Source organism: Nicotiana tabacum, chromosome 18 (genome assembly GCF_000715075.1).
Source record: "Nicotiana tabacum cultivar K326 chromosome 18, ASM71507v2, whole genome shotgun sequence".
NCBI classification, from domain to species: Eukaryota; Viridiplantae; Streptophyta; class Magnoliopsida; order Solanales; family Solanaceae; genus Nicotiana; species Nicotiana tabacum.
Window position 1 is genome coordinate 78,134,914 of NC_134097.1, and position 16,503 is coordinate 78,151,416.

The 16,503-nt window shown below is 35.5% G+C and overlaps 1 long non-coding RNA gene across 1 annotated transcript; it reads right to left on the minus strand.

Moving 5' to 3' along the window:
* Nucleotides 1–12,725: 12,725 nt before the first annotated feature.
* LOC142172923 (uncharacterized) lies at nt 12,726–16,244 on the minus strand. Its single transcript, XR_012702151.1, has 3 exons — nt 15,474–16,244; nt 13,870–13,938; nt 12,726–13,027 (listed from the first exon to the last, which is right to left on the minus strand). It is a non-coding gene; the product is annotated as an uncharacterized LOC142172923 (long non-coding RNA).
* Between the last annotated feature and the right edge of the window lie 259 nt (nt 16,245–16,503).

A 16,503-nucleotide genomic window follows, 5' to 3' on the forward strand; every position in this document is an offset into this window, starting at 1 on the left:
GGTACCCCCGCTCACTTGGGGTGTACCGACTCCGGGAGGGACCCCTTACGGCCCAAGCACAATAATAAGCCATCTCGTGGCATAATCAAACAGGCTCTCGGCCTCATATCAAGCTACCTCATGGCATAATAAATCAGGCCCTCGGCCTCATAATCATAAATCAGTACCATATTGTTGTGGTGCGCAGCCCGATCCCATAATATCCTCACAACACAGGCCCTCGGCCTTACTCAGTCCGAAATCTCTCAAGCCACTCGGGCAACAGTAAAACATGATGCTCAGCCCAAAATATCATTTAAAATAACAAAAATAAGTAAATATAGCTGAGTTATGAAAAATAGTAGAATACAGCATGACTGAGTACAAATATAAAGTCAAAATAGTGAGGAATAGTAGTAAAAATTCGCCAAAGGTCCAAAATAGTTGGTACGAGGCCCAAATATGCCATTCAGCCCAAAACATGGTAATAATTTTAAAACACAATGATATCAAATAGTTTTCAATCAAATACGCGACTTAACAGTCATACGGGATGGACTAAGTCACAATCCCCAACGGTGCACGACCCCACGCTCGTCACCTAGCATGTGCGTCACCTCAAAGTAGAACAACGATGTGAAATCCGGGGTTTCATACCCCCAGGACAATATTTACAATCATTACTTACCTCAAATCGGTCCAAACCCTAGCCCGCGATACCTTTGCCTCTCGAATCGGCCTCCAAATACTCCAAATCTAACCAAAATCAGTATATTATCATCAATATACGCTAAAAGAACAAAGCCCAAGCAAAAAAATCAAATTAACTCAAAAATTCCGAAATTGGCTCAAACCCGGCCCCCGGGCCCACGTCTCGAAATCCAATAAAAATTACAAACGGAAAAACTCATTCGCTCACGAGTCTACCCATATCAAATTCACCAAAATCCGACATCAAATGGCCATCCAAATTCCTAAAATCAACTCTCCAAACCTTCCTATATTTTTCCCAATTTTCACCCCAAATTCCCAAATTAAATGATAAGAATCAAGACATAATCATGAGATTTAACCAAATTTGGATGAAGAATACTTACCTCAATCAATCCTCTGAAAATCTCTTCAAACATTGCCTCAATCCGAGCTCCACAACTCCAAAAATGCAAAAATGGCCGAAATCCTCGAAATAGAGTACTTAATAATTTGCCCAGGCATTTACCCTATGCTATCGCATAAAAACTAATGCGATAGCAAAGCACAAAATTTTCCAGCCCTTCTTTTACCCTGTGCGATCACGACCATTCCCCCGCGATCACGTAGAACAAATTTTTCCAACAGCCTTCTCCAACTCTTCCGGACAGCCTCTAGTGTAATGATCATAACATTTTGTACAAAACACCAAATTACAATTAGTTTAACTTTCCGAAAACTAGACATCAACTTTCATTTTTGAATCATCTTCAAATTCCTTATAAATTGTGAGATATAAGCTTCCAAAGTCGGGTCAGTGCAATAGAAATTTTACTCTATACGATCACGGGAAGAGTTATGCGATCGCATAGCACAACTCCATTTTTCCAAATTTTCTCTATGCTAACGCGGTCAGATCTATGCTAACGCACTATACACCCCTGAAGCCAAAAACCAGCAACTAGGAATGGCCTAGGAATGGTCCGAAACCACCCGGAAACTCACCGAGGCCTTCGGGACCTCAACCAAACACGCCAACATATCCCATAACATCATTCAAACTTGTTCCAACATTCGGAACGCTCAAAACAATATCAAAACATCGAATCACCCTCGGATTCAAGCCTAAGAATTCCAAAACTTCTGAATTCTGAATTCGATCAAAAAGTCTATCAAACCTCGTCCGAATGACCTGAAATTTTGTACACATGTCACAAATGACACAACAGACCTACTCCAATTTTCGGAATTCCATTCCGACCCAGATATCAAAATTTCCACTTCTGACCGAAAAATATCAAATTTTCAATTTCGTCAATTCAAGCCTAAATTTACCACGGACCTCCAAAATACATTCCGGACGTGCTCCTAAGTCCGAAATCACCTAACGGAGCCAACCAAATTATAAAAATCCAAATCCGAGATCGAATACTAAAAAGTCAAACCTTTCAAATTGAAAGCTTCAAACTGAGAATTGTTCTTCCAAATCTATTCCGATTATCCTGAAAACCAAAACTGACAATTTATATAAGTCATAATACATCTCACGGGGCTAGTCATGCCCGAGAACTAGCGAGTGAAATGCAAAAGCTCAAAACGACCGATCAGGTCATTACAAGTTATATAAGGATTAGTTATACATAGTTATGTAGGGATTAAACATGAAGGGTTTAGTTATGTAGGATTATGTATGCGTGGTTTTCTTACGAGGGATTAGTTATATAAGGAAATATTAGTAATGTATGAATTAGTAATATGGATTGTAATGTAGAGATTAGATTTTATTGAATGTTTATTTATGTCAATTATACAATGTGTAATTTAAAATAAATATAGGAGGTTGTTGGTCATTTGATTGTTTAATCCACGTATTACTATACATGTATTATAAGTTATTCCTCATTCTACCTTGCATATATAATACTTGGATTTGTTGTATAACTTGTTCATATATCACTTATACCTCTATGTTGACTTTTGTACAAAGCAACTAAAGGCTATCAAATATGGTACGTATTAGTTATGTTATCTCTAGTACATGAATAACTTACTCTGTAACCGGTTAGCAAACCCCTAACAGGAGTTATTAATATTTTTTTATACATAGTTCTATATAGAAGTATAATTCCTTGACGTTGAAGTCCTAAAGCACCTCTCGAGGGATCAACAACCTATTAAATCTCTAATAGATTTTTACTTTTATTCGTAATTCTTTTTTTACATCTTGGATGATGAAGACACGAATAATAACATAAAATAGCTCAAATGAAATCAAGATCATACATAGCCTATAGTGTTTCAACCAAATAAAGGTACCATAATCTCCTTAACATTTTAATTATATCTTTAATGTTATATCCTCATGTTACTGTTGTTATATTATGCTTTCATTTATCTTATGATATTTGTCTCCAATCAAACGTTAGGATAAATCTCAGATCTCCCTTTCTATGATCGTACATGGTACAGCTACACTTCAATCACAACACAAAGAAACAGACTTAGGTTTCCATAGGTGGACCTCTAATTAAGATTTTGGTGCTACTTTCACTAATAAATCATAGCCACACGTTGAAGAAGACATCCTCTGCTTCTTTTAAAACTATGTGCACTTCCCCATATAGTACTGATATGTGACAAATCAACACCAGTCTTCCAACCTCGTTCGGAGCCATAAACACCGCAAAATTTTAGTTGGCCCCTTCTGTAAATTTTCTTAAAACAAATATAGTTAGTAAAATGATGCCTAATGATTTGAGAGCTCCTTAACACCAACCCGCAAAAACCAAACTAGTTTTCCAAAAATTATGAATTTTCTCTTGAATGTTAAGGATATAAGAACAAGGATCCAAATCGGAGGCGAAGTCAAGATTATGAGTGGCAAAATGGTTAAAGGAAAACAGTAACCACCTATATTATCCACTAAAAATGAGTTGGATAATGAACTTTTTAAAAACGGATCAAATATGGATAATAACCATATTATCCATTTAGAAAATGAAAACTAATGGATAACTAATAGATAACTACTGTGTCTAACTTTTACATTTGTAAAGCCTCAAATTGGATGTTCCTCAAGTTAGGGAGACTAAGAATTCTCCCAAAAGTGATCATATGCATATATTATCCACCGGTTAACCTATTTTTTATCGTATTAAATATGGGTCGGTCAGATAATTTATCCATTTTTCATTACCCGTTTTCGACCCGAACCATATCCGACCCGACTCGACCCGTCCGTTTGTCACTCCTAGTCAAGATTTAACTTCATGGCTCTAATTATATTCTAGAAGAGTGACATTAGGATTATGAATTTAATTTTTATATATATTTCGTTGAATTCTTAATACAAATATTGAGTTCTGCCGAACCCATAGCAAACTTTCTAGATCCAAACGTGCCTCGAACTAGTTACGATGGCAATATGCTACCGCAATTGTTACCTAAAATTTTGAACCGGTCGAGATAGGTAAAATCTAGCAGCCAAATTCATCAACTAACAATTTCCAAATGATCAACATTAGAAATAAGATATATTGTAAAAGATTAAGATGTCTGATGTTGAATATTGTTTGGTGATGTTCACTCTATGTACAAATGGTCCTATGATAAAATATAAGATCAATGTCTGATTAGACGAAGACCTAGTCACATTCTTGGTCCATGCCCGAATTCAAATTTTTGGTGTTAGCATCTATATATCAAAAGACATTATACAATCACATATTACAACGTTTTAATGAAAATTCAATAAAAGTATTACGAAATGGAAAACATAAACAAGCAAATTAAGGAAAAGTTGTGCCACGACCTAAACGTCCCCTCAATTCCAGAGTTGCCTATTGACATGTATTTAGCATATTACTCCGTCGTTTCAATTTAGATGACACATTTCGCTTATCGAAAGTCAAATTACGTGAAGTTTGACCAACATTGTAAAATATATTTTGTTATCATATTAATATAAGAAAAATTATAACTTATAGTATTTTTCGTGTAATTTTTATATATTTAAATTTTAATTCTAAATACTAAGTTGAACTAATTTGATTTAGTTTCAAAGTTTAGTTAAATTGACTCTTTATAATTAACAGAGAGAGAGTAATTAGTATAAAGCCATTTTTCAACGCCACCATCATGACAATCAGAATCAAGTTTTTTGTGCTTTCTAGAATAGATTTGAAGTTCATTAGGAGAACTTTTAGATGAAAAGAAGGGTGGAAAACTTTTAACTTCAAGAAAATGGTACTATCGTTTTCTCAGCTAAAGCTTTAAAATACTGTAAAAGGGAAGGACCGACAAAGAATGATATCATATATTCTAAATTAATGAGGACACCCCACAACTCCCTTTTATTTTATTTTATTTTATGTAATCTCCAACTATTGAGTGCAAATTCTTTTGTAATGATTTGCTATGGTTTTAGGGACCCATGTCTTTAATGTTTCCATCAAAGGACTTGGTAAATATTCACCTTCTCCTAAATAGAGTCCCCAGCTCAGCAACTTGCATTACAAACATATACAAAATGCACTGCTTGAATACCCGGATTTGGGCAGAATTCAAGACTGGTTCGAACTTTATATATGAGTTTTAACTAAGTAAAAATTATTTGTATGATATTTTAAAATTCACATTTTCAATTCACAACCGATATTGTTTAAATTCTGCTCCTCCTATTAAATTGTACCAACTCCTAAGTATATGGATGCCTATTATTGTATGGATTAAATTGGATTCATCCCCACAGCTTCCATCTGGATTGGTACTTTGTCCTTCACTTTCATATTCAGTGCCCAAAACTTGAGGTAGTCTCTTCATAAATGAATTATGACAGTTCTTGAGTATTGTCATCTTAAACTACTTGGCTAGGGTTTGGCCATAGATTCCAAAATTTATTTTAAAAAATTTAATTTGGATGAAGTTTGGTTTGAAGATGAAAATGTGTTTGGACATAAATTTTCAAAACATATTTCACCTTTTTTAAAAAAAAAACATGAAACATGACTTATACCGATAAGTTCTAAAAACTATCACAAATACCCAAGAGTGCCTTTATCAATAACATTCATTATATTATCGCAAACTATTGTCCTGAACATAAATATATTTGGTACAAAATTATTATTTTTATAATAAACTATATAATACACTATCAGGTGACCGAGAAGACGAAGCAGAATTGTTACAAAATAATAAAATGGTGGGCTCTATTATAAAATACAAAAATTTGAGGCAATTTTTAAAAAATGTAATAGTGATATTTTGGGCCAAAATCAGCTCTCGAGCTAGTTTTGGATTTTGAAAATTTGCCAAAATGTAGATAAAATCTAGACAAACATGTATTTGCCAAAAAAACGCCAAATATATTTTGATAAAATCTATAGCCAACCGGGTCCTTAGTTTTGAAATAAGAAAAAAGTATGTAAATAAATGTAAGAGACTATATATTTGGAATATCACTGAACTATTCTATTTTCTTTAGACATCAGATGTCTTTTGAACAAGAATCTAACATAAAGAGTATGTCTTCGGGGAAAAAAAAACCATGCTGGGATTAATTTCAGGAATGGTCATCAAATTAAGCATTTTTAGCAGTAAAATTATAAAACTAAATTGTGTTACCAGACAATAAAATATCCTTATATTTTCCATAAAATGAGAATCACTGAAAACTCATTAATTTTGGTGCCAGAAATTATAACAAAACTGTCACCTAAGATATTGTTGCCTAATAAGCACGGCCACATCATTAAAATGCGATTTTTTTTTTCAGTTTGTGTCAATGTCATGAATGAGCAATGGATGCAGAGAGTACACCTTAGTCAATAATGACAACTAAGGATATTAATAAGGGAGTGGGTCAAGAGGTATGAATCTGTGGTTTGGAAACAGGAAATACCCCACTTACTACTGTCACAATCTTTTGCCAATATACGGTCCATGTGTTCCGTACATTTCAATATTAGATGACAAATCCCTCCTGTTCCATAGAGTAGTACAAATTTTCCATTCTGGTAAAGTTAAGAGTACGTAGGTTCATTTGGAAAGTTAAAAAAAAAATGAAAATTCGTAATAAATGAAAGCACATACATTCTCTAATGGGAAAGGTTGAAATAATGGATTAACCAGTTTTCCAGGGATTTGGAATTGAATGCAGCAGAGAATTCCTTCAGACAAACATTCTCTTTTTTTACTACACTTGGACTCAAATTAGTGAAAGAATATAGAATGTTGGATTAACAAAAGTTACTCTCATTCATGTCTCTGTTTAATTTCAATATACCGACAATATAAACGAATGTTTTACAGTATCATGTTATCAGTTAATTACCATAATTAATGGAGTTTATCGCATAAGATATCTTACATTATCACATTTTTTAAAAGATAAAAACATGTGACTATTCACAATAGGTTGGATTAATAACTTTGAGACTAACACAGATTATCCGCTAATCGTATTAAAACTTTTCGCTTGATGTATATTAAATTAAAACTCAAAAAGTGGTATTGCTTACCCACAACAACAACAATAAACTCAGTGTAATCTTACAAATGGGGTCCGAGGAGGGTAGTGTGTATGCAGATCTTACATTTACCTTGTGAAGGTAGAGAGATTATTTTCGATAGCTCTCGGTTCAGGAAAAGCATAGTTACAATATTGTTTAAAAGAAACACAGTAATGGAGAAGCCATGAAAAAGAAACGGCAACAAGAAACAATAACAATAAGAAGCTAATAAGATAACCGCAACAAAAAAAAACAATCGGTAGCAATAAAAACCAAAGTATAAGAAAGTCCGAGAATAATATTGATACTACATGTATGTAAAAGAAATACGCTCGACTACTACTAAACGTCTACCCTAATTCTTGACTTCCACACTCTTCTATCAAAAATCATGTACTCGGAAATGACCCTCGATAGGAATAGAAAGCTTACCAACTACAACATGTTATAGAATTACACAAACATGCTGAGTCAATTTTTTTTTTTTTTTACATTCTCAGTTTACACAAGGTAAATCTATATTTAAATATTTAGTATTGGTTATATTCTCACTCTCTTTTATTTTCCTTTTTTTTTTGGTGATAAGTGGGAAGATAATACTAGAACACATAAAAATGATAGTAGTATTAAGCATTGTCCCCATATATAGTTGACCTGATAGAACAACTCATGCAATACCCTTCTCTAGAATTAGAGATAAGTTCACGAGTTCAATCGTTCATGATGAGGTGCAGAAGATTACAAGGATATCCCTCGTGGGTCCTCTTGTTAAATTTTTTTTCGATTACTTTTTTTTTCCTTCATAATAATCTAGGATTTGATGTTTTAGTTAGGACATTGCTAATGTCACGGAAACCTTCACGATGTCAGATCAAGGACAGAGTCACAGAGATATATTATAAAAAGGATTCTTAGTATTCTAATGAATAGTTATCATTAATTAGTCATTTTTTATTTTCTTTTTATAGACTTGTTCACACGCTATTACTGGGCCAAAGTCAAGAATGTGCTTAAAGGGGGGGGGGGGGGTGGAGGAAGAACTATAGGAAGTATGACAACAATATTAGACGTCTACACACGTAACTTTCATCTCATGTAATATCTGGTTATTTCAACAATATTTGTAACAGATACTTTGTGCTAAGACAAATGCCATAGCCTACATATTTGTTTGAAATCTGTTTGCATGGTTGTTTGCCTCGCAAGACACAAGTTTCACTGAAATACTATAATTATTTTCTTCTGTGTATTTTCGGAGGGAATGAAATAAATCTGAAGCTATTTAAACAAAATCTTTCTGATTCTTTTTCTAAGAAAATGGTAACAAAGAGTGTGACGTTTCTACCCCCTAAGCTCAAGCGTCTCCTAGGGGATTAGGAGTGCCGGTGTGGCGGTTTTCCGTTTGCCTCAAAATACTGAGCGACACATGTCTGTTGTGGAACAAATGACCGTACGCCAAGATATAAAACAATACAGAATTGGACTCAATGAGCATATTTATCAATATAAAATAAATTGAAATTTTATCTATATATCAAAAGAAAACCCTTGAAGTCGAGTTTCTAACGCTTCAAATCGTTCGCCATTTCGATGTTCCTATAAAAAGTCATAAATGTTTCATTAAAGATTGTCCATCAGAAAAATGGCCGCATTTTTGGGCGCTCGGGGGTGCGCCGGTCGCCAATCAGAGCGCCAAAACAAAAATTAATTTTATTTGGGCGTCGCAGTTGCCGATGGGCGCGGGCTGTTGTTACATCTCGCGTTTTCGTACGTTAAAAGTTTCGTCTTCAATTAATTGATGTCGACTCGGGGATGATGTTATCTTGAGGTTAACGTATTTATGCTATTTATAACAAGCGATAAGTAAATATCATGAAGGATAAAGGGTATACAAATTAAAGAAAACGGGTTTCATTAAAGGTTGTCGATTTGGGATAAAATATGGGTCGAGTGATAATACCCGATGCGTATGACTAGTACCGTACAAGGTATCATATGATCGTGATAATATGATGTATAAAGTATATTAAAAATGAGTAGTAATTTTAGATAATTTTTTATTATGCGGGTAATTAATTAATTATCGGATAACGAGACATTACCTAGTTAATTATTAAATTATAAGATAATACGTGGCAGCAAGGAAGCTCGCAAAGCCAATGACTAAGTAGTCATATGAAGATTAGTGGCTATCTAACTTCAATGCGTAAACACTCAAGATGAATATAACATTTAGTCTCTTTTAAAAATTTGGGTCTCTTTTAAAAGGTTTAGTTCATTTTTTGATCAGTGAAATTCAAAAGTGAATTGTGATTCACAAATACTCAAGAACAGACGCTAACGAGAATTTTGCAAACAATTCCAACGAAATTGGCTTCCAACGAAATTTTTGAAACATATGACTAAGTAGTCATTAGCTTCCAACGAAATTTTGCAAACAATTCCAACGAGAATTGTTAGAACTGTAGCAACGTAAAATTTTGCGGTTTTGAAGGAGTACGGTGCAATCTTTTCCAAGAATATTATACGGATATTTCCCTACTCCAGTTATGTTAAAGCTATCCCTTCTTTCTTTTTGGCATGATCTATACGACACAAACGAAACGAGCAAATGCACAACTTCTATAAATTACTCTATTCATAAAAATGCTAGAGATGTGCATATTCTTATTCTCCCATAAGTCATTGTCACGACTCCAATTCGCCCTCCGTGAACTCTCGTGACGGCACCTAGTCTCTACGACTAACTTCAATACGTAAACACTCAAGGTGAATATAACATTTGGTCTCTTTTAAAAATTTGGGTCTCTTTTAAAAGGTTTAGTTCATTTTTTGATCAGTGAAATTCAAAAGTGAATTGTGATTCACAAATACTCAAGAACAGACGCTAACGAGAATTTTGCAAACAATTCCAACGAAATTGGCTTCCAACGAAATTTTGGAAACATATGACTAAGTAGTCATTAGCTTCCAACGAAATTTTGCAAACAATTCCAACGAGAATTGTTAGAACTGTAGCAACGTAAAATTTTGCGGTTTTGAAGGAGTACGGTGTAATCTTTTCCAATAATATTATACGGATATTTCCCTACTCCAGTTATGTTAAAGCTATCCCTTCTTTCTTTTTGGCATGATCTATACGACACAAACGAAACGAGCAAATGCACAACTTCTATAAATTACTCTATTCATAAAAATGCTAGAGATGTGCATATTCTTATTCTCCCATAAGTCATTGTCACGACTCCAGTTCGCCCTCCGTGAACTCTCGTGACGGCACCTAGTCTCTACGACTAACTTCAATACGTAAACACTCAAGGTGAATATAACATTTGGTCTCTTTTAAAAATTTGGGTCTCTTTTCAAAGGTTTAGTTCATTTTTTGATCAGTGAAATTCAAAAGTGAATTGTGATTCACAAATACTCAAGAACAGACGCTAACGAGAATTTTGCAAACAATTCCAACGAAATTGGCTTCCAACGAAATTTTGGAAACATATGACTAAGTAGTCATTAGCTTCCAACGAAATTTTGCAAACAATTCCAACGAGAATTGTTAGAACTGTAGCAACGTAAAATTTTGCGGTTTTAAAGGAGTACGGTGCAATCTTTTCCAAGAATATTATACGGATATTTCCCTACTCCAGTTATGTTAAAGATATCCCTTCTTTCTTTTTGGCATGATCTATACGACACAAACGAAACGAGCAAATGCACAACTTCTATAAATTACTCTATTCATAAAAATGCTAGAGATGTGCATATTATTATTCTCCCATAAGTCATTGTGACGACTCCAGTTCGCCCTCTGTGAACTCTCGTGACGGCACCTAGTCTCTACGACTAACTTCAATGCGTAAACACTCAAGGTGAATATAACATTTGGTCTCTTTTAAAAATTTGGGTCTCTTTTAAAAGGTTTAGTTCATTTTTTGATCAGTGAAATTCAAAAGTGAATTGTGATTCACAAATACTCAAGAACAGACGCTAACGAGAATTTTGCAAACAATTCCAACGAAATTGGCTTCCAACGAAATTTTGGAAACATATGACTAAGTAGTCATTAGCTTCCAACGAAATTTTGCAAACAATTCCAACGAGAATTGTTAGAACTGTAGCAACGTAAAATTTTGCGGTTTTGAAGGAGTACGGTGCAATCTTTTCCAAGAATATTATACGGATATTTCCCTACTCCAGTTATGTTAAAGCTATCCCTTCTTTCTTTTTGGCATGATCTATACGACACAAACGAAACGAGCAAATGCACAACTTCTATAAATTACTCTATTCATAAAAATGCTAGAGATGTGCATATTATTATTCTCCCATAAGTCATTGTCACGACACCAGTTCGCCCTCTGTGAACTTTCGTGACGGCACCTAGTCTCTACGACTAACTTCAATGCGTAAACACTCAAGGTGAATATAACATTTGGTCTCTTTTAAAAATTTGGGTCTCTTTTAAAAGGTTTAGTTCATTTTTTGATCAGTGAAATTCAAAAGTGAATTGTGATTCACAAATACTCAAGAACAGACGCTAATGAGAATTTTGCAAACAATTCCAACGAAATTGGCTTCCAACGAAATTTTGGAAACATATGACTAAGTAGTCATTAGCTTCCAACAAAATTTTGCAAACAATTCCAACGAGAATTGTTAGAACCGTAGCAACGTAAAATTTTGCGATTTTGAAGGAGTACGGTGCAATTTTTTCCAAGAATATTATACGGATATTTCCCTACTCCAGTTATGTTAAAGCTATCCCTTCTTTCTTTTTGGCATGATCTATACGACACAAACAAAACGAGCAAATGCACAACTTCTATAAATTACTCTATTCATAAAAATGCTAGAGATGTGCATATTCTTATTCTCCCATAAGTTATTGTCACGACTCCAGTTCGCCCTCCGTGAACTCTCGTGACGGCACCTAGTCTCTACGACTAACTTCAATGCGTAAACACTCAAGGTGAATATAACATTTGGTCTCTTTTAAAAATTTGGGTCTCTTTTAAAAGGTTTAGTTCATTTTTTGATCAGTGAAATTCAAAAGCGAATTGTGATTCACAAATACTCAAGAACAGACGCTAACGAGAATTTTGCAAACAATTCCAACGAAATTGGCTTCCAACGAAATTTTGGAAACATATGACTAAGTAGTCATTAGCTTCCAACAAAATTTTGCAAATAATTCCAACGAGAATTGTTAGAACCGTAGCAACGTAAAATTTTGCGGTTTTGAAGGAGTACGGTGTAATCTTTTCCAAGAATATTATACGGATATTTCCCTACTCCAGTTATGTTAAGGCTATCCCTTCTTTCTTTTTGGCATGATCTACACGACATAAACGAAACGAGCAAATGCACAACTTCTATAGATTACTCTATTCATAGAAATGCTAGAGATGTGTATATTCTTATTCTCCCATAAGTCTTTGTCACGACCCCAGTTCGCCCTCCGTGAACCCTCATGACTGCACCTAGTCTCTACGACTAGGTAAGCCTAAAATGCAAAAAATAAACCAAATTTGCGGAAGAAAACTATTTAAAACAGAAATAGAGTAATAAAACAACGTTTAAAAGTGCCGCTCAGCATACACAATATTAACTCTTAAAACCAATACATTTTTTCAAAACCCGGAAATCGATGAATCACAAGCTATGTATATAATAAAAATGCTCTAACTCCGGAATGTCTCCCTCAATAGAAGAAAATAGAAGGGCTATCACTACAAGAAAGAACGGAAAGGGACTCCTCGGTCTTCGGACGCAGCATATATACCTCGAAGTCTCTAGATCAGTCGCCACGCCTCAAGGGTGATAGGACTGAGTCAAAGTACCTAGATCTGCACATGAAAAACATGCGCAGAAAGGGCATGAGTACACCACAGCGGTGCTCAGTAAGTGCAGAGCCTAACCTCGGTCGGGTAGTGACAAGGAAGGTCAGGGCCCTACTGAGGTTAAATAAAATATAAAGTTCGACAGTGTAGAATAGAACAGTATAAATAAGTACCGCAGTAAAAGTAATACAGGATATAAAGGACAACAACAACTATTATAGAGGCAAAGTAAACACAGAAAGAAGTACGACTCAGCACCAAAAATAACAATCGGAGATCTCTCAGGATACCGTCCAGTAGTCCAGCTCATAGTACGCGAGGATCTAGCGGAATCCCGTTCCGTAGTCCCAAATGTAAATATCCAGTACTGGGGGAATCTGCCGGGTACAGTCCCGTAGTTCCATATAACTGTGTAGGGGGATCTACCGGAATCCCACATCCGTAGTCCCAAATGTAAACAGACAAGGGGAAGCTACCGGAATCCCACATTCGTAGTCCCAATGTAAATACACAGTAGCAACAGGAAAATATTCAGAAATGTCAAATTTTCATACTAGGGAAAACAAGTAATTCTAGCCTAGCATGTTGTACATAATTCAGGTAAAGCAGTTTGAGCAAATAAAGCAATTAAATCACTTAGGCATGCTTTCCTAAGCTAACAACAGACTAAATAGTGCACGTAATAAAAACATGAAAGGAAACATACTAGTAATTACTTAATGAAAACCAGATTTCCAATAATTAGCACAAGTACGCACTCATCACCTCCCGTACAAGGCATTTCAATTATCAATAATACCAAATCCTAAGGGGAAGGTCCCCCACACAAGGTTAGGTAAGCCACTTACCTCGAACCAGCTCAAATCAATCTGAAACCATGCTCTTGCCACGAGTACTCGACTCCAAGTGGACCAAATCTATTCAATTCAATTTCATAATATAAATAACATTTCAAGTAACTGATTCTACAAAGAAATTCTAAGCTAATACGCGAAATTAGGTAAAATGACCAAAACGCCCCTCGGGCCCACATCTTGGAATCAAGTAAAATTTACATTTCCAGAATCCTCACACTATCACGAGTTCAGTAATACCAAAAGTACCAAAATTGGACCTCATATGGTCCCTTAAAGGTCTCTAATTAGTCAAGCCCTAACCCCCAAATTACCGCTGATTTTCCTTAAAGTTTCATGTTTATAATGATAAAAATCACCTCAATAACGAGTTTAGGTTCCAATAATCTTACCTCCTCGAAGTTCCCTTGAATTTCCTCTCAAAAATCTCCCCAAAAGCTCACTTCCCGGATGAAAATGGTGAAAGAATAGCTCAAATTTACAAAGACAACTATTTATATGTTCTGTCCAGCAATCCCGCATCTGCGGTCCACCCATCGTATCTGCTATACCACTTCTGCGGTTCTCACTTAAAACCTCTCCGCCGCACCTGCGACCTAGAATCTGCATCTGCGGTCTCGCAGGTGCGGTATGTCACACCCCCTTTTTATCAAACTCACCAAACCCTCTTAAAAAGAATAAAAAGATTTAGTGAAAATCTTGAAAAAGGTTTTCAATTTTGAAAGTGACAAATATTGTATTCAAAAGGAAAATAACTCAGAGTCGCCACCTGACTTTGATTTTGGTGTGCCAGGTCACCGTTTTTCTTTTAAAATGACTTTTCCTTTTAAAACATTTGAGACTCTAAAACTAAGTCCGCACTAGAGAATCGGGTAAGGTGTTCATTTGACTCGGGGAGAAGGTGTTAGGCATTCCCCGAGTCCCGTAACTAGTACGGTTGCGAACTCGATCAAGTTGGCTTCTAAAATATTCAAGTTGAGGTAAAATCACGAAAAAATAAAATAAACACACATGAGGCTCGAGGTCGTCCCCGCCTAATAAAAGAAAATAGAAAACGAGAATAAAACACTACAAGTTCTACTTTTGACTTCTCATTACAAAGTTCTACGGGGCATTCCTCGGAATAAAATATATACAAATCTCTTGGGATATTCCCCGGGTAAATTTAACTAAGGGAACGACCTCTCGCCTCGAAACTAACAAAATCCTAAGGTTTGCCTACCCGTGTTAGCGAACCTATGTATACTACTGATTTTTGGCAAGTAAATAAACGAAATTAATAAAAATCAACACATGCCTAAATATTAGATTTTATTTACAAGCTTATAGTCTATTATTTAATTTATTTACTAAATGACGTACAAATCAATACCACTTAATCACAATTATCCCCAACCCCACTTAATGTCTCCATTCAACTTAAGCTTTAATACAAAATAGATGATAATTAAAGTTCCAAACAAAACAAAACTCAAAGGAATCTGAAGCCGAAATTTGCAAGTAGTTCACAAAACAACCATTGAAGCATGAACAGTAAACAAACGCAAACAACTCACGGAGATAAACCCAAAAAAACAAAGGAAAGAGAAAGATTGAACCTTAGATGACTCCCTCTTTTATATTGAACAGTAAAACTCCAAATCAAGTGCACATCAGTGGTTGCTTCAAGCCTACGAACCTGGATCGGAAACCTCGTACGGACGCCCCCAAGCTCGAAACTGAGAATGCCTTCGTGAGGCTAGGGATAACTGGGACACTCTAGTCCAAACTCATCCTCTCGTTCTCACTTTGTTATCAGATGTTAGGAGACTCAAGCTATTTGTAATTCTTAAAAGGATGATATACATTATCTTCTTTCTAGATCATGACGAAACTTGTTCTTCTATGAATTCAAGAATGAACACTAACAGCAAACCCTCTTAAGTTTTTTCGTTTTTCTTTCGCAGCTTGCAGATGCTGCTGGTTGACAGCGGAGGCTACTGCTGGTTCATAACGGAGGAACGGCGGTGGCAGGGTCGCTGGCGGGTTAGCTGGTCGATGTTGACCTGGTTGTTCTTCGTTGGTTTTTGGAAGGGCCAGAGGTGGAAAGCTGTTGGTTTGTCGCCGGACTTACTGCTGCGCGGGAGGCTGGTTGACGGAGAGGCGGCGATGGGTGGTCGTTTGCTTGATGAGAGAAGGATATGGGCGCTGATCTCTTTTCCGGTGAGTTTGGTCGTGTTCAGGCTGCTGATGGCTTGGAGTCTTTTTGGGTCTCTCTTACTATGGTTCAGCTAGCCTCTCCAAGAAGAAGATGGGCGCCCCTGGGGTTCTTAAAGTTCAGTTAGTTTTTTTTTGTGTTCTAGTCTAAGGTTCTAGAAGCAGACCCTAGGGGTGGGGTGTAAGGGTTTAAAAAAGAAGGGGTAATGGGTTAGGTCTTGTTGGGCTTAAAAATTGGGCCAAAAGATTAAAAATGGACCTATCTCATTAAAAATGTGATAAACTAACCCAAAAACTCACTCTTCCTTTTGAAAAATGATATAAATTTATAAAATAAAAATATAAAACTAATCATAATTAATTAAAACAAATAATATTACACTATGAAACTCTTTTGGTATTTTTCAATACTATGTAAAAATAAAAATCCTA